Source organism: Neophocaena asiaeorientalis, unplaced genomic scaffold (genome assembly GCF_003031525.2).
Source record: "Neophocaena asiaeorientalis asiaeorientalis breed wild unplaced genomic scaffold, Neophocaena_asiaeorientalis_V1.1 scaffold64, whole genome shotgun sequence".
NCBI lineage: Eukaryota > Metazoa > Chordata > Mammalia > Artiodactyla > Phocoenidae > Neophocaena > Neophocaena asiaeorientalis.
The window spans coordinates 16702-39356 of record NW_020185334.1 but is presented as its reverse complement, the minus strand read 5'-3'; positions in this window follow the sequence as shown (position 1 = coordinate 39356).

The window sequence follows — 22655 nt, the reverse complement described above, 5'->3', positions numbered from 1 at the left end:
GCACTGTGGTCAGAAAAGATACTTGATACGATTTCAATTTTCTTAAATTTACCAAGGCTTGATTTGTGACCCAATATATGATCTGTCCTGGAGAATGTTCCTTGAGCTTTGAGAAAAATGTGTATTCTGTTGTTTTTGGATGGAATGTCCTATAAATATCAATTAAGTCCATCTTGTTTAATGTATCACTTGAAGCTTGTGTTTCCGTATTTATTTTCATTTTGGATGATATTTCCATTGGTGAAAGTGGGGTGTTAAAGTCTCCTACTATGAATGTGTTACGGTGAATTTCCCCTTTTATGGCTGTTAGTATTTGCCTTATGTATTGAGGTGCTCCTATGTTGGGTGCATACATATTTACAATTGTTATATCTTCTTCTTGGATCGACCCCTTGATCATTATGCAGTGTCCTCCTTTGTTAGTTGTAATAGTCCTTATTTTAAAGTCTATTTTGTCTGATATGAGAATTGCTACTCCAGCTTTCTTTTGATTTCCATTTGCATGGACTATCTTTTTCCATCCCCTCACTTTCAGTCTGTATGTGTCTCTAGGTCTGAATTGGGTCCCCTGTAGACAGCATATAGAAGGGTCTTGTTTTTGTATCCATTCCGCCAATCTGTGTGTTTTGGTGGGAGCATTTAGTCCATTTACATTTAAGGTAATTATCGATATGTATGTTCCTATTCCCATTTTCTGAATTGTTTTGCCTTTGTTATTGTAGGTCTTTTCCTTTTTGTGTTTCTTGCCTAGAGAAGTTCCTTTAGCATTTGTTGTAAAGCTGGCTTGGTGGTGCTGAACTCTCTCAGCTTTTGCTTATCTGTAAAGGTTTTAATTTCTCCATCAAATCTGAATGAGATCCTTGCTGGGTAGAGTAATCTTGGTTGTAGGTTTTTCTCCTTCATCACTTTAAATATGTCCTGCCAGTCCCTTCTGCCTTGCAGAGTTTCTGCTGAAAGATCAGCTGTTAACCTTATGGGGATTCCCTTGTGTGTTATTTGTTGTTTTTCCCTTGCTGCTTTTAATATGTTTTCTTTGTATTTAATTTTTGACAGTTTGATTAATATGTGTCTTGGCGTGTTTCTCCTTGGATTTATCCTGTATGGGACCCTCTGTGCTTCCTGGACTTGATTAACTATTTCCTTTCCCATATTAGGGAAGTTTTCAACTATAATCTCTTCAAATATTTTCTCAGTCCCTTTCTTTTTCTCTTCTTCTTCTGGAACCCCTATAATTCGAATGTTGGTGCGTTTAATGTTGTCCCAGAGGTCTCTGAGACTGTCCTCAGTTCTTTTCATTCTTTTTTCTTTATTCTGCTCTGCAGTAGTTATTTCCACTATTTTATCTTCCAGGTCACTTATCCGTTCTTCTGCCTCAGTTATTCTGCTATTGATCCCATCTAGAGTATTTTTAATTTCATTTATTGTGTTGTTCATCGTTGTTTGTTTCATCTTTAGTTCTTCTAGGTCCTTGTTAAATGTTTCTTGCATTTTGTCTATTCTATTTCCAAGATTTTGGATCATCTTTACTATCATTATTCTGAATTCTTTTTCAGGTAGACTGCCTATTTCCTCTTCATTTGTTAGGTCTGGTGGGTTTTTATCTTGCTCCTTCATCTGCTGTGTGTTTTTCTGTCTTCTCATTTTGCTTATCTTACTGTGTTTGGGGTCTCCTTTGTGCAGGCTGCAGGTTTGTAGCTCCCGTTTTTTTGGTGTCTGTCCCCAGTGGCTAAAGTTGGTTCAGTGGGTTGTGTAGGCTTCCTGGTGGAGGGGACTAGTGCCTCTGTTCTGGTGGATGAGGCTGGATCTTGACTTTCTTGTGGGTAGGTCCATGTCTGGTGGTGTGTTTTTGGGTGTCTGTGGACTTATTATGATTTTAGCTAGCCTCTCTGCTAATGGGTGGGGTTGTGTTCCTGTCTTGCTAGTTTTTTGGCATAGGGTGTCCAGCACTGTTGCTTGCTGGTTGTTGAGTGAAGCTGGGTGTCGGTTTTGAGATGGAGATCTCTGGGAGATTTTCACCATTTGATATTACATGGAGCTGGGAGGTCTCTTGTGGACCAGTGTCCTGAAGTTGGCTCTCTTACCTCAGAGGCACAGCACTGACTCCTGGCTGCAGCACCCAGAGCCTTTCATCCCCATGGCTCAGAATAAAAGGGAGAAAAATTAGAAAGAAAGAAAGAAAGAAAAATAGAGGCTAAAATAAAATAAAGTAAGATAAAATAAAATAAAGTTATTTAAATAAAAAAAGTAATTATTAAGAAAAAAAAATTTTAAGTAAAAAATGAAACAAAAAAACGGATGGACAGAACCCTAGGACAAATGGTGAAAGCAAATCTATACAGACGAAATATCACACAAGGATACAAATACACACTCAGAAAAAGAGGAGAAGGGGAAAAAATAATATATCTTGCTCTCAAAGTCCACCTCCTCAGTTTGGGATGGTTTGTTGTCTCTTCAGGTTTTCCACCAGTGCAGGGTACATCAAGTTGATTGTGGAGATTTAATCCACTGCTCCTGAGGCTGCTGGGAGAAATTTCCCTTTCTCTTCTTTGTTCACACAGCTCCTGGTGTTCAGCTTTGGATTTGGCCCCGCCTCTGTGTATAGGTCACCGGAGGGCGTCTGTTCTTTGCTCAGACAGGACGGGGTTAAAGGAGCAGCTGATCCGGTAGCTCTGGCTCACTCAGGCGTGGGGTAGGGAGGGGCATGGAGTGCAGGGCGAGCCTGCGGCGGCAGAGGCTGATGTGACGTTGCACCAGCCTGAGGCGTGCCGTGTGTTCTCCCGGGAAAGTTGTCCCTGGATCCCGGGACCCTGGCAGTGGCGGGCTGCACAGGCTCCCTGGAAGGGAGGTGTGGATAGTGACTTGTGCTTGCACACAGGCTTCTTGTTGGCGGCAGTAGTGGCCTTAGCGTCTCATGCCTGTCTCCGGGGTCCGCGCTGATTGCCGCGGCTCGTGTCCATCTCTGGAGCTCCTTTAAGCAGCGCTCTTACTCCCCTCTCCTCGCACACCGAGAAACAAAGAGGCAAGAAAACGTGTCTTGCCTCTTCGGCAGGTCCAGACTTCTCCTGGACTCCCTCCCGGCTAGCCATGGTGCACTAACCACTTCAGGCTGTATTCGCTCCACCAGTCCTCTCCCTGCGATCCGACCGAAGTCCGAGCCCCAGCCCCCGCCCGCCCCAGCAGGTTAGCAGACAAGCCTCTCGGGCTGGTGAGTGCCAGTCGGCACCTATCCTCTGTGTGGGAATCTCTCCGCTTTGCCCTCCGCACCCCTGTTGCTGTGCTCTCCTCCACGGCTCCGAAGTTCCCCCCTCCGCCACCCGCAGTCTCTGCCCGCGAAGGGCTTCTAGTGTGTGGAAACCTTTCCTCCTTCACAGCTCCCTCCCACTGGTGCAGGTCCCATCCCTATTCTTTTGTCTCTGTTTTTTCTTTTTTCTTTTGCCCTACCCAGATACGTGGGGAGCTTCTTGCCTTTTGGGAGGTCTGAGGTCTTCTGCCAGCGTTCAGTGGGTGTTCTGTAGGAGTTGTTCCACGTGTAGATGTATTTCTTATGTATCTGTGGGGAGGAAGGTGATCTCCGTGTCTTATTCTCCTGCCATCTTCCCCCTCCATGCTGTGTCTCTTTTAAGTCCAGTAGCTTGTCTCATGGACTGGACTGTGAGCCCGAGGGAGCAGGGCTTTTGTTTCAATTATCTTTGACTGACACATAAAACATATTCAAATTTGTTGAATAAAGAAATGAAATAATGAACAAGTAAATGTCAATACAATTTTTTAAAAAATAAGGAATTTTATTTATTGATTTTTTTGGTCATTAGTTTGTTTAGATCAGGACATGGGGTTCTGGGTTTTTCTTCTTTGATATTATTTTGGCAGTATATTGATGCAATATATACACACGAAGAACCCACCATGCCCTGCAGCTTTGATGGATTAGAACTTTGCAGTTATGTCCTGATATCAATTAAAAGAAAACCAAAAGAGTATAAAGCAGGCATTTCTATTTATACCACATCTCTCTTCTATTTTCTCTAGTGAATCAATTACCTGGGATGAGGTTTAACTGAATTACTCAATATTCTGGCACCTCAAACCATACAAATGAAAAAAATGTTAAACTGTTGGACCAAAGCAAAAATAAAAAAATTTTTCAGTAAATAAAAAAAATATCAATTTTATAGTATGCAACTTGGATAAAAACTAACATTATAGATACAATGCTTAAAAATACACTAGTTGGTGCTCTCCTAAGGTGGTCATGTAGACACAGTGTCAGTGTCTGTGAGCCGCTATCAGTCACTTAAGGTAACTTTCCATTTGTGAGATGACCAGGAAGGCCATTACTGAGAACAGAAGACAGTAAAGTCAACTTTAACACATCTTTAAAATGTGTGTCAATAAAATGACCCTAGTTCAGTAGAATATGGACCCTTGAAAAACTCCAGAAATAAAATTTCTGATTTGAATCTAGCAGATTGCATATATATATGATACTTTAGGGACTATGGGATAAATTATAATCTTAAGAATAAATCAGGAAGGAAGGAAGTATAGATGGAAGGGGGGAAGAAAGGAAGGGAGGGAGGGAGAAAAAAAGAGTGGGAGAATAGAGCAAAAGAGAAAAGAGTAACAGTTCTAAAGCTATAGAAAGGAAGAAATAATTCTGTGACTGTAGAGGTTATTGGATTGGGCTATAAATCCAACAGGATACCACACAGACACCTGGAAGAAATTCTTCTGTCACATGTAAGTTTCATAATAGAAACTGTATGTTTCTAGACAGATGATGCTCATTGTAGATATGTGGTAATGACAAGAACAATTACAACAATATTGAGGATAAATAAACTCACTATTAAAAGCAGTAAGTAATTTACCCAAGGTTAATAAGACTAAATAGAGATGTAAGATTCTAACCCAGGATTGTCTAAATCATGTTCTTACACACTGTAAGAAATAGTTTAAAATTTAGGTTAGAGAATCTATGAAGAAAAGGAGACTTCGGTTCATGCTCTTTAAAGAGTGATTCATACAATATTTGCATCCAATGATATGGGGTATTTTTCAAAATGCAGATTCTTTGGTCCAACCTTGATCCAATTAATCAGAATCTCTAAGACAGAGCTCAGGAATCTGCATTTTAACAAGCTCTCTGGTTGATTCATAAGCACATGAAAACTTGGGAAACACTGGCCTAACCAAAATGAAGTCATGGATCATCCCTTATACTGGAGGTGAGTGTTGGTACCCTGGTGCAGTATTGAATGGGAAGGGTCAGTCAACGTGACCTCTTCATTTACAGTTAAGGATGTAGTACAATTCTTAGATTTGATTCTACAGTTTCACCAGTTTAAAATTTTTCCCCTTATAACAATCACATACTACTATCTCCCTGAGAATTTCCTGCATTTGGGGCTATTTCCTAACTCTGGTCCTACACTTGATGCCGGTAACACACCATCTTTACATGAGTATTTTATTTTGTCACTCGAGCAAAAGACTTCAGCAAAAGACTATAGCAGAAATAGCTGCAATTAATTATTGAAATTAATCTTGATAATTTCATTCCAAGTATACTTGTTTGGAGAGTTATATACAATTTTTCAATTAAATTTATATGCTAACTATAGTAGCCAGTTCTTAATTGCATGAGGACAACATGAAGGCATCTTAACAAGAAGAAGAGAAACATGCAAACCTTGCAATTAAATATTATTATCATTTAAACAAAGTACATAGATAACTTTGGGGACATTGAATTTTGATTGATGTTATTTGTGTGTGTGTGTGTTCCGCCACCCGCAGTCTCTGCCCGCGAAGGGCTTCTAGTGTGTGGAAACCTTTCCTCCTTCACAGCTCCCTCCCACTGGTGCAGGTCCCATCCCTATTCTTTTGTCTCTGTTTTTTCTTTTTTCTTTTGCCCTACCCAGATACGTGGGGAGCTTCTTGCCTTTTGGGAGGTCTGAGGTCTTCTGCCAGCGTTCAGTGGGTGTTCTGTAGGAGTTGTTCCACGTGTAGATGTATTTCTTATGTATCTGTGGGGAGGAAGGTGATCTCCGTGTCTTATTCTCCTGCCATCTTCCCCCTCCATGCTGTGTCTCTTTTAAGTCCAGTAGCTTGTCTCATGGACTGGACTGTGAGCCCGAGGGAGCAGGGCTTTTGTTTCAATTATCTTTGACTGACACATAAAACATATTCAAATTTGTTGAATAAAGAAATGAAATAATGAACAAGTAAATGTCAATACAATTTTTTAAAAAATAAGGAATTTTATTTATTGATTTTTTTGGTCATTAGTTTGTTTAGATCAGGACATGGGGTTCTGGGTTTTTCTTCTTTGATATTATTTTGGCAGTATATTGATGCAATATATACACACGAAGAACCCACCATGCCCTGCAGCTTTGATGGATTAGAACTTTGCAGTTATGTCCTGATATCAATTAAAAGAAAACCAAAAGAGTATAAAGCAGGCATTTCTATTTATACCACATCTCTCTTCTATTTTCTCTAGTGAATCAATTACCTGGGATGAGGTTTAACTGAATTACTCAATATTCTGGCACCTCAAACCATACAAATGAAAAAAATGTTAAACTGTTGGACCAAAGCAAAAATAAAAAAATTTTTCAGTAAATAAAAAAAATATCAATTTTATAGTATGCAACTTGGATAAAAACTAACATTATAGATACAATGCTTAAAAATACACTAGTTGGTGCTCTCCTAAGGTGGTCATGTAGACACAGTGTCAGTGTCTGTGAGCCGCTATCAGTCACTTAAGGTAACTTTCCATTTGTGAGATGACCAGGAAGGCCATTACTGAGAGCAGAAGACAGTAAAGTCAACTTTAACACATCTTTAAAATGTGTGTCAATAAAATGACCCTAGTTCAGTAGAATATGGACCCTTGAAAAACTCCAGAAATAAAATTTCTGATTTGAATCTAGCAGATTGCATATATATATGATACTTTAGGGACTATGGGATAAATTATAATCTTAAGAATAAATCAGGAAGGAAGGAAGTATAGATGGAAGGGGGGAAGAAAGGAAGGGAGGGAGGGAGAAAAAAAGAGTGGGAGAATAGAGCAAAAGAGAAAAGAGTAACAGTTCTAAAGCTATAGAAAGGAAGAAATAATTCTGTGACTGTAGAGGTTATTGGATTGGGCTATAAATCCAACAGGATACCACACAGACACCTGGAAGAAATTCTTCTGTCACATGTAAGTTTCATAATAGAAACTGTATGTTTCTAGACAGATGATGCTCATTGTAGATATGTGGTAATGACAAGAACAATTACAACAATATTGAGGATAAATAAACTCACTATTAAAAGCAGTAAGTAATTTACCCAAGGTTAATAAGACTAAATAGAGATGTAAGATTCTAACCCAGGATTGTCTAAATCATGTTCTTACACACTGTAAGAAATAGTTTAAAATTTAGGTTAGAGAATCTATGAAGAAAAGGAGACTTCGGTTCATGCTCTTTAAAGAGTGATTCATACAATATTTGCATCCAATGATATGGGGTATTTTTCAAAATGCAGATTCTTTGGTCCAACCTTGATCCAATTAATCAGAATCTCTAAGACAGAGCTCAGGAATCTGCATTTTAACAAGCTCTCTGGTTGATTCATAAGCACATGAAAACTTGGGAAACACTGGCCTAACCAAAATGAAGTCATGGATCATCCCTTATACTGGAGGTGAGTGTTGGTACCCTGGTGCAGTATTGAATGGGAAGGGTCAGTCAACGTGACCTCTTCATTTACAGTTAAGGATGTAGTACAATTCTTAGATTTGATTCTACAGTTTCACCAGTTTAAAATTTTTCCCCTTATAACAATCACATACTACTATCTCCCTGAGAATTTCCTGCATTTGGGGCTATTTCCTAACTCTGGTCCTACACTTGATGCCGGTAACACACCATCTTTACATGAGTATTTTATTTTGTCACTCGAGCAAAAGACTTCAGCAAAAGACTATAGCAGAAATAGCTGCAACTAATTATTGAAATTAATCTTGATAATTTCATTCCAAGTATACTTGTTTGGAGAGTTATATACAATTTTTCAATTAAATTTATATGCTAACTATAGTAGCCAGTTCTTAATTGCATGAGGACAACATGAAGACATCTTAACAAGAAGAAGAGAAACATGCAAACCTTGCAATTAAATATTATTATCATTTAAACAAAGTACATAGATAACTTTGGGGACATTGAATTTTGATTGATGTTATTTGTGTGTGTGTGTGTGTGTGTGTGTGTGTGTGTGTCTGTGTGTGTCAGGGGAAGGATATTTTAATCAAATCTATGTACTTCATATTGTAAATTTTCTAAGGCTTTATTTTGGTTTCTTCCTTAATGCACAATGATCTGCACCTTCTGAGCACTTCATATTTCCAATGGGCAAAAGAACTTTTCTGACAAAGACACTGAGACATTAAGGAAATGTGGAGAATGTTGACGCAAAACTGGATTTGTTCTATGTGATAACTTGAATACACATTTCAGATATATAATTCCACAGTTCACTATTCATGTAAAACAACTATGTCCCAAGAAGTGAAATATGCCCCAAGGATAAAAGTAACAGCATACCTCTGAAATAGGATGTCAGTAGGAAATATTGGAAATGGAAATGTTGGAAATGTTCTGTATCTGTACTGCCAATACCAGAGCCACTAGCCACATTGAGATCTTGAAATGTACCTAGAGCAACGGAGGAACTGAATTTTACTTTTAAATTTAAGGCTATATATGACTAGTGTTGGCTACCATAGCTCTACAATGTAGACTAGTCCAGATATTTAAGATTTTCTCAACTTACTAACATGCTATATTTTGAAAGTGTATATGTAAGAAGGTGAGAAGTAAAATGTGGTAAAAGAGAAGGTTTTTTAAAGAAGTTTTTCACAAAAGAAAATCAGCATCATATAAATTACATATAGCACAATTTCACACAGTAACAGGGTTGAAAGTCATCTCCAACTTTGGGAAATGTTCCAATGTCAAGCTGCTCTGTGTCCTCCATGTTGGGGCCATAGGACTTGAGGAAATGTGCCACTGTGGCTAATAGTTGGTTTCTTCTAGATAGATGTTCTTATTGTCATTAATTCTAGCAAGAGATAAAGCCTGGGGCAGGAAATGAAGACTTTGATTCAGCTGAGGAGGAAAAAAAACAAATTTTTTATTCTCTTTGGGATGAGGATTATTGGGGGACTCTGTCATCTTTTACTAGATATAAAACTATAGGTTGACAATTCTTTCAGCACATGAAACAATGTCATACCACTTCCTCCTGGCTGCCATAGTTTTTCATAAGAACTTTGCTGTCGTTCAGTTGGTCTTCCCATATAAGTATGGTATAGCTTTCAAGAATTTTTTTTTTGGTCTTTAGTTCCCAGAAGTTTGACTATGATGGACCTTTATGCAGATTATTTGGGGTTTACCCTAGTTGTGGTTTGTGCAGCCTCGCGTATCTCTGTGTTTATGGATTTTGCAAAATTTAGGATGTTTACAGCCAGTTTTTGAGGTTTTATTCAGCTCCTCCCTCCCCTATCAGCCTTTATCAACACTTGAGGGAAGGAGTGCCTCCTCATTAGGAGTGGGTTGGGTGGGAGTTTCAGCTCACCAATACACCTCTGTGGATGTCAACATGCCTGGAATGTGCAGGAGTGCCTTTACTGCTACCCATGTGGTCTCCATGGGAATGGGATGTGTAGTGTTGTCTCAGTACCACTGGAAAGTGTTGAAAGTCCAACTCTCCATCAGGTTTCCTCTGACAGCACCCAGCTGGAAGGGAAAAGGTGCTTCATATCAACATGATGACCTGGAAGTCCTGCCTCCTTATACGGTCTCCACTGACATTATGTGGGAAGGGGGTTCATTACTACCTATCAGAGATGAACATCCTAGCTCCTTATCAGCCTTCTCTGACACCACCCCAGCAGGTTTAAGCTCCCCAGTTGGCTTTTACTGTCCTGGGTGGATATGTCTCTGCAGTGTTTGGCTTCAGTAGAGTGGTTACCATCTAAATGTTTTCTATCTTACTAGGCTGCCCCTTTCCATCTCCTTTGACTAGAGAAAGCAGCCTTTTCTTGGGCTTTTTTTTTCTTTTTGTCTGCTACTGTTGGGATTTCTGACTCATCAGCTTTTTCAGCTACAAATTTGGGATATATAATGCAAAAAGAAAGCCCAGAGAACTCACTACCATGTTGTCCTTGGGTTGCCTAGTCCCTAACTAGTATATCTTTTTCTCTCAACTTTCAGCATCTTCATATGTTTGCTTCACATATATTTCTACATTTTTAGTTGTATTTAGTGGGAGGAAAAGAAAAATGTATGTATACTCTATCTTCTCATGTGAGAAAGTACCTGGTATAATTTTATAGTATTAAATTTTTTAAAAATGATAACATGGAGTTCTTGCTATAGGGTTAGGAATTATTCTGAACACATTACATGTATTTTATCCCATGATAACACTTTGAGGTGGATATTTTTTATTAGTTCAGTTTTCCCAAGAAGGAAATCAAGTCCCAAGGAGGCTGAGTAATTCTGTAATAAGGGGTGAGCTCAGCAGGCTTGTGTGCTCACATTCCCAAGAAAGGACTGGTCCTTGGCTGGCTCCTGGGAGATGACCTCTGGGGCCTGATGAGAGGGGTTTTGTATGGCTGAGGCGCTGGGCCAGGCTGTATTAGTGTGATGCTAACAATGTGACTTGTGATCACCTATTGTTGTATGCCTGAGACTTTGGGCCATGTTATATCAGTCTGACTCTTCTGCTGGAGACTGAGTAGCTGAGGTCATCTTATGGTTGCTACCTGTCTATGTGACTGACCCCAGTACAGCGCTGGACACCAAGGTTTGGGTGAGCGTCTCTAGTTGGTAACACTTTGCATGAGTTGTCACACACCTTTTTTGGGGGGGAATATGCACTTTCCAGGACAACTGGAAGCTTGCCTTTCTTTGTGGACCTCACCTTATTTGCCTTTCCCCTTGGCTGACTTTAATCTGTGTCCTTTTTCAGTAATAAACCATGACTGAGTATAATGAATTATTTTGAGTCCTGTGAGTCTTTTGAGCAAATCACCAAATGTGAGGGTTGTCTTGGAGACAACCAGCACACCAACCCCAGGTCCTATTAGCGGAGAAAAGGGTCCATCTTTGTCCAGCGCCTTACTTCCAAGACACTCACTTCAATACTTAGAATCAGTTAAATGATTGGATTATTATGTCTGCAAGTTGCTTCTCTTAGTCGCTGTGTTTATGTGTTATATGACAGCCAGGAAAGAATCACTGCTTCGTATTAATACATCCTGTTTTCTCTATAGTGATGTTTCAAACATTATTCTTGCTGGAAGAAATTTCTTTTCATTTGAAAAATAAAAAATTGAAGATCTTCCTTAATCTGGAAGAAAAAACTCAAACAAAAACGATCATTTACGAATTTTGGGGAGGAAGACAGATCACTGACCATATCACAATGGGAATGCTTTGAATCACCTGGACAAACCCTGGGCTTGTGACCTGTGACAGAGCATTGAATTTCAGCATTAAACTGATTCTCTATACCATGGATCTCCAAATTATATTAGAAATGGACTGGAAGACATTATTACAGTAATTTGGATAGTAGATACATCATCAAAACTTACATTTAGGAAAGAGTATCATGATTATGTTAAATAAATTACCACTTGTATAACTTAAGCCTGATAAAGTTTACAAAGCAGTCATAAGGCTTACCTTATGGCCCTTGAAAACATTTTCTTGCCACCAGCCCACCTTTGGGAGAAGCTGATCCTCATCCACCTTCACCCCTGCCCCAGGATCCATGACATTTACATACACACCTTGTGTTCTTCCTGTGTTTCTTGGATCAGAGTTCAGACCCAAGAGGACATTGCTCTGGGCCTGCAAACCTCAGGCCAACTCTGCTATTTCCCCGTGGGCCTCTCGGTGGACTGCGTTCTTCTCAGACATCAATTCCAGAAGGATCCCTGGACTATTAAAATTAATTAATATAATTTTACAATTAATTTTCATAATATTAATCTCTTAATTATCCTGTAAGCAGCAATTATGGAGCTCCTGGTTCTTCTGCCACCACCTCCATGACTGATATATGAAAATTAGCATTTTAACATGAAGTTCTGCTACTTTATTGAGAACTCAGGACACTAGAGGTAATTGGAAATTGCATTTCATTAAAGGGCAAGTGGGTGAGTGGAATTTGATCTCTGAACGCTCAGCTCTGGGTTGTTATTTTGGTAACTTTTGACGTTTGTTTGGCCAACTGTGTCCAAACCAGCATTCCTTTTATTGTTCTTGAATTTTACTTTTGTCCCTCTGTCTATGACCATTTGCAGTGTACAGAAATTAAAGTTGTCAAAGGTTTTAAGCACTGTACCCCCTGAATCCCGCTTATGCCTGCACTGGTATTTGCACACCAGGACTGTACCAGGCAGGCCAGAGTGATGATCTCCCTGCTCCTGCTCACTTAGTCCGTGGGGGAGGGTTTTTTTTGACTCCTGATTGCAGGAGAATGAACCCAGAATGCTCAGGTTGAGCAGTCCTCTCCTTTCCCCTGAGAAGTGGGCTTTCCAGTGGGGAGCACCTCCTGCCCTTCTCTGTCTCCCATGGAGATGCCTGGAGGCATGTGTGTCTCATCGAGGACACAGTTTGAAAAGTCCTCATGCCCACTGATTTAGGCCACATTCCTCAATACTTAAGTGTTGTTCTGTAATTCTCAGTTGGTTCAGGTACCAAGTGGGTAAGAAGGGCATCTTGGAAGTCCAAACCCAGTTCTTTCCACTAATCCACCAGCATTGGAGACTTCATGGGAGCAGAACACAAGAGCAGCCCCCACAGCAGAACACAAGAGCAGCCCCCATATGAGCCCTCATTGCATATGAGCCACAAAATCACCTTCCACAGCAATAGACTGAATTTTATTTTATGTAATGTAATATTTAATAATAAATAGTTCTTTTATATCCTATTCTAAAAATTATTTAAAAGTGTATTCATCTCTCCTTTTTCATGTATTCATCATGTTTCCAACCAGAATCTAAAATCTTAAAGACTGTAGTCATGTCTTATGTCTCGATGTATCCTCCCCAGATCTTAAAATGATACTTTAACCATATAGACACTTGTTTAATGTTGGTGACGATTTCTCACTTGGGGTTACAAGTGTAGGTATATGGTGATTTTTTGATAAATGAGACCATATCCGTATACATGCCATCCATCTCCCAACTTACAAACTCTCTTTCCTGGGAACAAGACATCTATTAAATGTACAGGTTCACCATCATCATATCACAGTTATTGAGAGTTGTTTTTCTGATATCCCTCAGGTATCTTCCCCACTAACAACTCAGTCACCGGGACAGAAATTTCAGTTGCGGCCTAACAGAGATTCAATGACATAGTGGTGAGTCTGTGATTAGTGAGTCTTTATATTTTATACAAAGACACAACCCCCTTCGTCTTCCCACCCTCTCTGCTTTCAACACCTCCTTAGAAGCCACCACCATGGATTCTTGGCAATCAAGTGCCAGCCATTGGAGGCTCACATCAATTTACCATTTCTTTCATTATCTCATTCTAATTATTAGCTGGAGCCATATAAAACTGCCTATTTTTGACCCACAAAAAGCTTATTTCATAGTGTGAGCTATTAGTAATTCAGAGGCTTTCTGAATTGTGTCTACAGAGATACCCATCCTCTTAGTACAGTTGGTTAATCCATTGTTTCTCATTCCTCTTTCCCCCAAGCTTTGAGGAGTGATCATCAGTGCTGATCAGCTCTTCCTGCCTACTACAATTCCTAATTTTTTGGTACTTACTTAACTGGCTCATGGTCCATCCTTCCCTGTTTATGCAGGTGGAGAGAAACTAATATGTTTTAGACAAACATTTACTCCACAGGCATAAAAGAACAAAGCTAACAAAGCTGCCTACAGAGAAATGCACTGTGATAATCTATGACCTAGAGAAACAGAGGAGGCAAAGTCAGCAAAATATATGTTGGGATTTTAAGAACTGTACGCTTAATACCAAGGTCCTAAACTCAGTGTGTTCAATGCTGACATCTGTGTCTCAGAAGTAATTTAAATTCAAACTTTTCTTCGGGAAACAAAGTGTGAATAGAAGGGCAATTAATATATGTAGAGTTGGTCCTCATCATTTGCAGCTTCCCTATTTACAAACTTCCTTACTCACTAAAATATGTTTGTCACCCCAAAATCTACACTCTCAGTACTTTTATGGTCATTTGTGGATGTGTGCAGAGTGACAAAAATCTGAGTCTCCCCACGTGCCCATTCTCAGCCAAGGTCAAAAGAGGCATTACCTCTGCCTGCTTGTTTCAGCCCTCACACTGCAAACAAGTATCCTTTTCATGGCCTATTTAGCTTTTAGTGTATTTCTTCTTCTTTGTTTTGCATTTTTGTGCCTTTTGTTGGTAACTTTTCTGTTTAAAATAGTCCCCCAAGTATAGGGCTGATGTGGTGTCTAGTGTTCCAAAGTACAAGAAGGCTGTGATGTGCCTTACATAGAACATCAGTGTGCTAGAAAAGCTTCGTCCAGGCATAAGTTATAGGACTGTTGGCCATGAGTTCAATGTTAATGAATCAACAATATATATTAAATAAGGTGTCTTTAAATAGGTATGCACTGTTTAGATACAAGGTTATCTATTGATCAGTTAAAACTTTTGTGACCATAGCACAGGGATATCAGCTTGGTGCTTTGTGTCCATCTAGAGGGGTGGGATAGGGAGGGTGGGAGGGAGATGCAAGAGGGAGGAGAAATTAGGGTATATATATATATATATATATACAGCTGATTCACTTTGTTATACAGGAGAAACTGACATACTACTGTAAAGCAATTATACTCCAATAAAGATGTTAAATGAATAAAAGGGAAAAAAAGAGAAAACATATTTGAATATAACTTCAAGATAAAACAGGAAAATTTTATTGTTAAAAAAAATTGGTACAGCCACTGTGGAGAACAGTATGGAGGTTCCTTAAAAAACTACAAATAGAGCTACCATATGCTCCTGCAGTCCCACTCATGGGCATATATATGGAGAAAAACATGGTCTGAAAAGATACATGCACCCCAATGTTCATTGAAGCACTGTTCACAATAGCCAGGATATGGAAGCAATCTAAATGTCCATCGACAGAGGAAAGGATAAAGAGGATAGGGTACATATATACAATGGAATATTACTCATCCATTAAAAAGAATGAAATAATGCCATTTGCAGCAACATGGATGATTGTCAGATTGTCATACTGAGTGATGTAAGTCAGACAATCCTATGATATCACTTATATGCAGAATCTAAAAAAATGATAAAAATTAACTTATTTACAAAACAGAAACAGACTCACAGACTTAGAGAACAAACTTATGGTTACCGGGGGAAGGGTGGGGGGAAAGGATAGTTAGGGAGTTTGGGATCAACATGTACACACTGCTATATTTAAAATAATTAACCAACAACAATCACAAAAAAGATAAAGTTATGGAGATGGATGGTGGCAATGATAGCTGAACAATGTGAATAGACTTAATGTCACAGAACTGTAACTTAAAAAGGTAAATTTTATGTGTATTTTACCACAATTAAATTTTTTTCAATTTAAAAAGCAAAAAAAAATTTTTTTTAATTAAAATAAAAATAATTTTGTGACCAGAAGCTCACAGGAGCCAATCTTTGTATTTTCCCTAGAAGTAATGGTTCTGTACTCATTAACTCAGGGTTTGTGGTGAGTTTAAGAATGTAACTACTGTGAATAACGAGAACTGACTGTATTATGTACTTTTCTTTGGTTTTCAATCATTGCCTAAATAAACATTTATGAGCACTACATTAGGAAGTAAAAAATATGCAGATGAAGAAAATATAGACTTGCTTTTGAAACAAACAACAAAAAGTAGTAAAAATACAATGTGATAAGGATTGATAGTTCCTCACAGCAATGAAGAGGCAAGAGTAATGAGCTTGTTGTTGCTCTCCATAACAAAGATAGCCAGGAATTTTTATCAATATCAATATTATTGAGATGCAGTTCAACTATTCCAGTTTGACATGGGAAGTTCTTAATTTAAAGCCTATTTAGGGACTTCTCTGGCACTCCAGTGGTTAAGACTTCGCCTTAATGCAAGGGGTGTGGGTTTAATCCATGGTCTGGGAGCTAAGATCCCACATGCCTCATGGCCAAAAAAACAAAACATAAAACAGAAGCAATATTGTAACAAATTCAATGAAGACATTAAAACTGGTCCACCTCAAAGAAAAAATCTTAAAAGAAAAGCCGATTTACAGGGAATGACCTGAGTGAGGTGACTGAGGAGGGTTTCTCAGAAGACAGAAAATTGTTGCAATCCTTTCTCAATGATAAAAGTACTGTTTACTATGAGAAGGTGAAGGAAAGTCCAATCACTCTTTGGTGTAGTGCCTACTTAGGTTTTCAAAAACTACCCTAAATAGCTTAAGAATAATGGTCTGCTTCTTTATCATTTCAAATATGTACAAAGTAAGAAAAGAAATGGAAATAAAGGGTGATTCTGCTTCCCAAAATTATAAAACAAATCATAAAAATTTCTTGGTGTTACAGGATAGAAAAATGGAAATATGCCAACAACAATAAAAATAAGAATTTTCTCACTTCCTAAACTTCATTCTGATCTAAATCAGTACTCTTCTGTTAATTTTTTTCAGGCATGTCCATAGATATCTCTCTCTCTCTCTCTCTCTCCCTCTTTCTCTCTTTTGTTTTTCTTTCTTTCTTTCTGGGAATTTGAAGAGTCTAAAGTTATAACAGTATTATTCTTTTGTGGTTGCAATAAATTATCTTTAAGACAAAGAATTAAAATCTTTCAAGTCCAAAATTTCATTAATTATTAGATGTGCTGTTAAGGTAATGAAAGTTTTGGAGAAAAACAGATATTTTACATCAAACATACTTTATAAAACCTAACAATAACACGCTTTTGCATTCAATTACCTCCCACATTCCTCATTTCTATAATCAAAGTTTGGTTCTAAATCTTGTTTGTATTTGTATACTAAAAGTTTTTCTGAATCTCTTTTGGCCATTAGCAATTATAAACATACATACTTTTTTTCCCCATATCTGGTGCTTGAGATTTTGACCTCTTTATTAATTTTAGAATTGATAGTATACTTTTAAAAGGGATATCAAAGAACATCAGAGAAAATTCTGTATACATTTCTGTCAAGCTACACCCAGTTCCATTCTTTTTCTTTAACTGAATAATATACTGCTGATAGTTAAACTGCTTATATTTTGGGAACTGTGAGGGGTCTGAGGTTTTACCATACTTGCAAGCTAACATGTTAGCCTTTCCCTGTTTCATGGATGCTGGTAGAAAACAACTGGGTCAGAGATGACGAACAGTTTATTATCACAGCAATAACAGGAGCCAGAGTAATAGCGTTTTTGTGACAATTCCTTGAGCCCAAATCCTATAGGGTAGCACCAAAAGAGCCAGATGACATTTACACATACAGTGGGTAGCTTTATAGGAGAGAAACACTGCTCTTACATCAGTGGCTGTTTCTACCTGGATAGAAAAGGACTTGTCCTGGGGTGCCACAATTTATTCCTTACTTTATAGCAGTATAATGTTTCTCAACTTCAGAAATGCTAAAACATAAAAATAACACGTATTCTAGAATTGGAGGAAGTGTGGAATATGAGACTTTTAGAAGCCCGGGGTTAAAGAAAACAATAAGACCTCAAGATTCCAAAGATGAAAGGGAATTTAAATAATTTTAACCAAATATATTTGACATCACTTTCTTTGCTTTTCACAACTCTCCTTATGAGTACCTTTTTAGCCAAAATAACACATCATGGCATTCCAAATAACCACATGTTGTTTTAGGTTTTGAAAAGATTCTAAAATAATTTAAAATTGAGGGTAGTTGGAGATTTTCTGGGTCTATGTGTGCGTCTTCAGTACTAATCATGGCATCCTCAATTTCCTTCTATAGATTTTGCCAGAGAACTAAATCTGTTAATAGTGAGAGGATTCTGTCCTCCACCAACATAAAAGTACTATATTAAGAAAAACAGTGTCTCTCATGCACTCATAATCCATGAATACATGCAAATGGTATTCTTTTTAAAGTGAGATGGATAAAAATCATAATGACTAGAGATATATTTATATCACTATTCAAATATTATACTTGCATAATACAGTGTACTTTCTGTGTACCAATTACATATAAAAGATAAAAGAAGGGCTTCATATAAAAGCTACACAGCTATATTTTTTCTATTATGTGCAAACATATATATTGTAAAACCAGAACACCAAGCATCTTTCCTTTCTAAAAATAATTAAATTTCATTTTTACAACAATAAAATGTAATTGCAGTTGGCATTTTTAAAAGCCAATACTCTATTTCATCAGAGGTAGCTATAATTAATCTTTCTATATTGGATGCTACCATACCCAAAGTAGTTCAAAGAAGCACATACTGTTTGGGGGAGAAAAAAGAAGAAAAATTATACAACTTTACATATGACTACTAAAAATTAATTTTTTTTCTTAATTTACTTTCCTCTTTGAAATGCTGATAAAATATTTTATGAAATGTCTTTTAATAGAAATTAAAAAAAATTAAAAATCCATAATGTGTAGCCTGAAAAATGGCCCACTAAAAGACATTCAGGTGCTAATCCCCTAATTCCTGGAACCTGTAAGCATTACAGTCTAAGGCCCAAAAAATGAGTCTCTGCAGATGTGATAAATTAGGATCTTGTGATGGGGAACTTATCCTGGATTATCTGGGTTGTTCCTAAGGGTAATCACACATATCCTTATAAAAGGGAGAAAGAGGGAGATTTGACACACACACACACACACACACACACACACACACACACACACACACACACAGAGGAGAAGGTGAAGAGAAGATAGAGCAGAGAGAGAGTTGAATATCCTGGGCTTGAAGATTGGAGTGATGCAGCCAAAAGCCGAGGAATGCTGGCAGCCAACAGAAGCCTGAATAGACAAGGAATGACTTTCCCCTAGAGCCTCTGGTGGGGTGGGTGCTGGTGTCCACTGGGCATTTACACTGGAGCTAGGGTAAGGGATATTGGCTAAGGAGACTTCGATGCAGTGATGAGGGACTTACCCCCATGAGTATCTGGGAGGAAGAGCATTCCAGAAAGAGGTGATGGTAAGTGCAAAGGGCCTGAAGTTGGCACACGCTTGGCTCCTGGTTCATCTGGAGCATATCAAGTGAGGAAGAAAGAAGGTACCAGTTGGGCAGAAAGGACTTCCATCCAAGGAAGAGCCATGGCATGGCCTTTGGGGGGAGGGTTTGAAGCAGAGGAGTGGCATTATTACCCAGTCCAATCTCATAATGCTTGCTTCATGACAGGCCAATAAATCAAGAGATGAGGTGTTGGGGCAAAGAATAGAAACTTTATTCAGAAAACCAGCAGCTGGAGAAGGTGGTGAACTATTGTCCCAAAGAACAATACCTGAGTTAGAATTCAGGCTTCTTTTATGCTACAAGGGGAAGGGGTGTGGCTGGTTGTAGCAAACTTCTTGGTGCTGACTGGATGCCCCACAGGGGATGTGATAATTCTTTGTTCTTGCAGCAGAACACATAAGATGTTCATAAATCTCCAACAAGACAAATGTTATTCTCTGTTCTGCAACCTCTTATCTCTATATGAATGAAAAGAGATATCTTTAACAGGCAGAGCCTTGAGAATGGGCTATACCATATATTTCAGTCTATAGGCAACATTCTTTTACAAAAGGTGCAGGGCCAGTATGACTAAACTCAGGCAACCACAGAGTACAGGGATTAGAGCTAAAAGAATAGATCCAATATGGAATCAGGTTTGTTCTTCTCTGTTACAGGGCCTGAGACTGCATTTCTAACATTGTTCCACCTGCTGATGCTACTGATCTGCTTTTGAGTAGCAAGGCCTTCTGGTGGGTCAGAGTCCATTTCCACATCAATGGATGTTCTTTCTGAAAATTTAAAGATGCAAAGTTCTAGCGAAAATTAGAGTAGCTATTATTTTATAAACTGTGGGATTCATGCCTTTAAGAATGCCTTTCATTGCTATTTCTTTCACTTCTCTGTTGAGCTATTTCACTCAATGTAAGGTTTTTGTTTTTATTTGTTTTGGTTGATTGCTCTTCTGTATTTTTACAATGTCTGTGCAACTTTGGGGCAGAAACATTTCATTCGATGATTGATTGAAATGAAAGAATAGATGCTACAGCTAACATGGTCAATAGCCTATGATGTTTATTGATATGATATATGAGAAGTACTTCAAGGGTTTATACTTTAATATAAATTAAAGTATACTTTAAGTAGGGCCTACCAATACTAATACACACATATTTTGAAATATCATAAAAATATTTCTATTTGCATTTCAATTCACAAAGTGATGAGTTAGATAATTGGTCTTAATTGAACTGGTTAAGCAGAATTAGATTTGAATCCTAAATATTTTAATCTCTCAATTAAGCATATTCTACTCAAGAAGGATACTTTAGCTGATGTATCCTTGGAGCTCTTATATTTTCTGTCTTGAATAACAATGTATGTTGCAAGAAGACAGGCTTAAGTCTTCTTGAACCCTGGGGCATTTAGAGGCCACCCTGGTTGAGAGGATATGGGTGGACAAGAAGTGCATTCACCTGAAGCAGGAGACCCTAGCAGGCCATCCAACTCCAGGATCCCATTCTTCCAGTGTGAATGGAGCCCTGCCTTGCAGTTCTACTCCCTGAAATAAGTGCCCAAGTTAGTGGGCTCTGTGGAATCCACAAGCAGGTCACCACGTATCTGGTGAGAGCTCCTCCTTAAAAGTCAGACTGACTCCAGAAATTGAGCTGCCAGAAATTTAATGTAGTATAATATAGAAACCCCAAAGAGTCTCTAGTCTGCCTTGTCTTGACATCAAGCACATTCTTTGCCAGGGAATAGCCTCCATGCTCACCTGTTCTTCTGTGATTTAGCACCTATTTTGGCAGGCAGGCTGTTCAGGATTTCACTCCAGCCAGGTACATGGGGAAGACACCTCTTCAAGGAACAGGCACAAGTAGGTGGGCATGAGGCAGCAGCTTCCTCAAACCGAGGCCTTCCTTATTCCTGGTCCTGCACCTACTTCCCACTTTTCTAGGCCTGCTTCCTCAGGTTCTGTAATAAGTTTGTCCTCTGACTGTGAGTGTTGTTGGTATTCAGGCTGCAGGAAAATGTTGAAATGGAAATGAAAAAGGTCCAAACTTTACTTCCAACCCTTCTTTTCAGACAAACCATTTCTGCTTTCTGAGAATCACATAGAGGGTGGAAAAGAAACTTGGGAAAAGATGGGACACATGCACATGTAAGTAATTATACTAGTCTGCTCAGGCTGCCATAACAAAATACCATAGACTAGGTGACTTAAACAACAGGTGTTTACTTTCCCACAATTCTGGAGGTTGAGGGTATAAAATCAAGGTGCCGTCAGATTCAATTCTTGGCAAAGGTCTCTTCCTAACTTTCAGTGGCTGCCTTCTTGCTATGTTTTTACTTGGTGGAGAGAGAGAGCTCTTAGGTGTCTCTTCCTGTAAGGGCACTAATCCCATCACACCAGGGTCCCACTCATATGACCTGCTTTAACCTTAATTACTTCCTTGTAGGCCCCATTTCCAAATACAGTCACATGAGGGTTAGGGCTTCAGCATATGAATTTGGGGGGACACAATTCAGTCCATAGCAGTAATCAATACAAAATCTTAGCCTATTTCCTTCACCATTGGCATTTTAGGTTGACCACCTATGAAAATGAGTCAACTAATTTTGATCTTCGAAAATGGCAATTTCATGTGGTTCAACTTCTTCATCAGGCTGGTGTTTTCCTCTGTAGCTGATAATCCTTGATCACAGTGGGGTTATTTCCCTGGAGACCTCTAAGACCCCTTTGCTCCTGGTGAGGTCTTGGTGCAAGTGTGTGTGTATGGGGGGGCAGGGACACTAGAGGGATCTGTATTTGATCTATGAATGTCCATATGCCCAAAGGAATGCAGCATTAAATAGCAAATTAAAAATCCCGTGACAGGCTGAAAGATCATGGAAGAAGGGAAAATGTTTTATTCTGATGTTTGAACAAAGCGCCCACATTTTCATTTTGCACTGGGGCCCTCAGTAGTTCTGAGGCTGGCCCTGAGAGTGGACATAGAAGAGAATCCATCATGGGCCCAGCAGACAGGCCTCAGCATCCTGACTTGGAGGCTCAGGTTCCTTTCATCTCCAGTTCTCTCTCTAGGACTCTGGATGATATGCATTCAGCCCCCAGGACTGGAAAGAATATGGCAGATGGTAGATGGGAAGATTTGTAGGTCAGCCTGAAAAGGACATCCACCATTTTCCTCACATCCATTGCCAGAACTCAGTCCCATGGCCACAGAGGCCACCTTCTCATGGTGGCTGGGCCAGGTGTGCACTTGGTGAAAGAGGTATCTGGTAGTAGGAGGGCTCAGAGCTCTGCCACATGACGACCCACCTTTTAAAATACCCATCTCATGTGGTACATAACCATAAAAAAGAAGGAAAT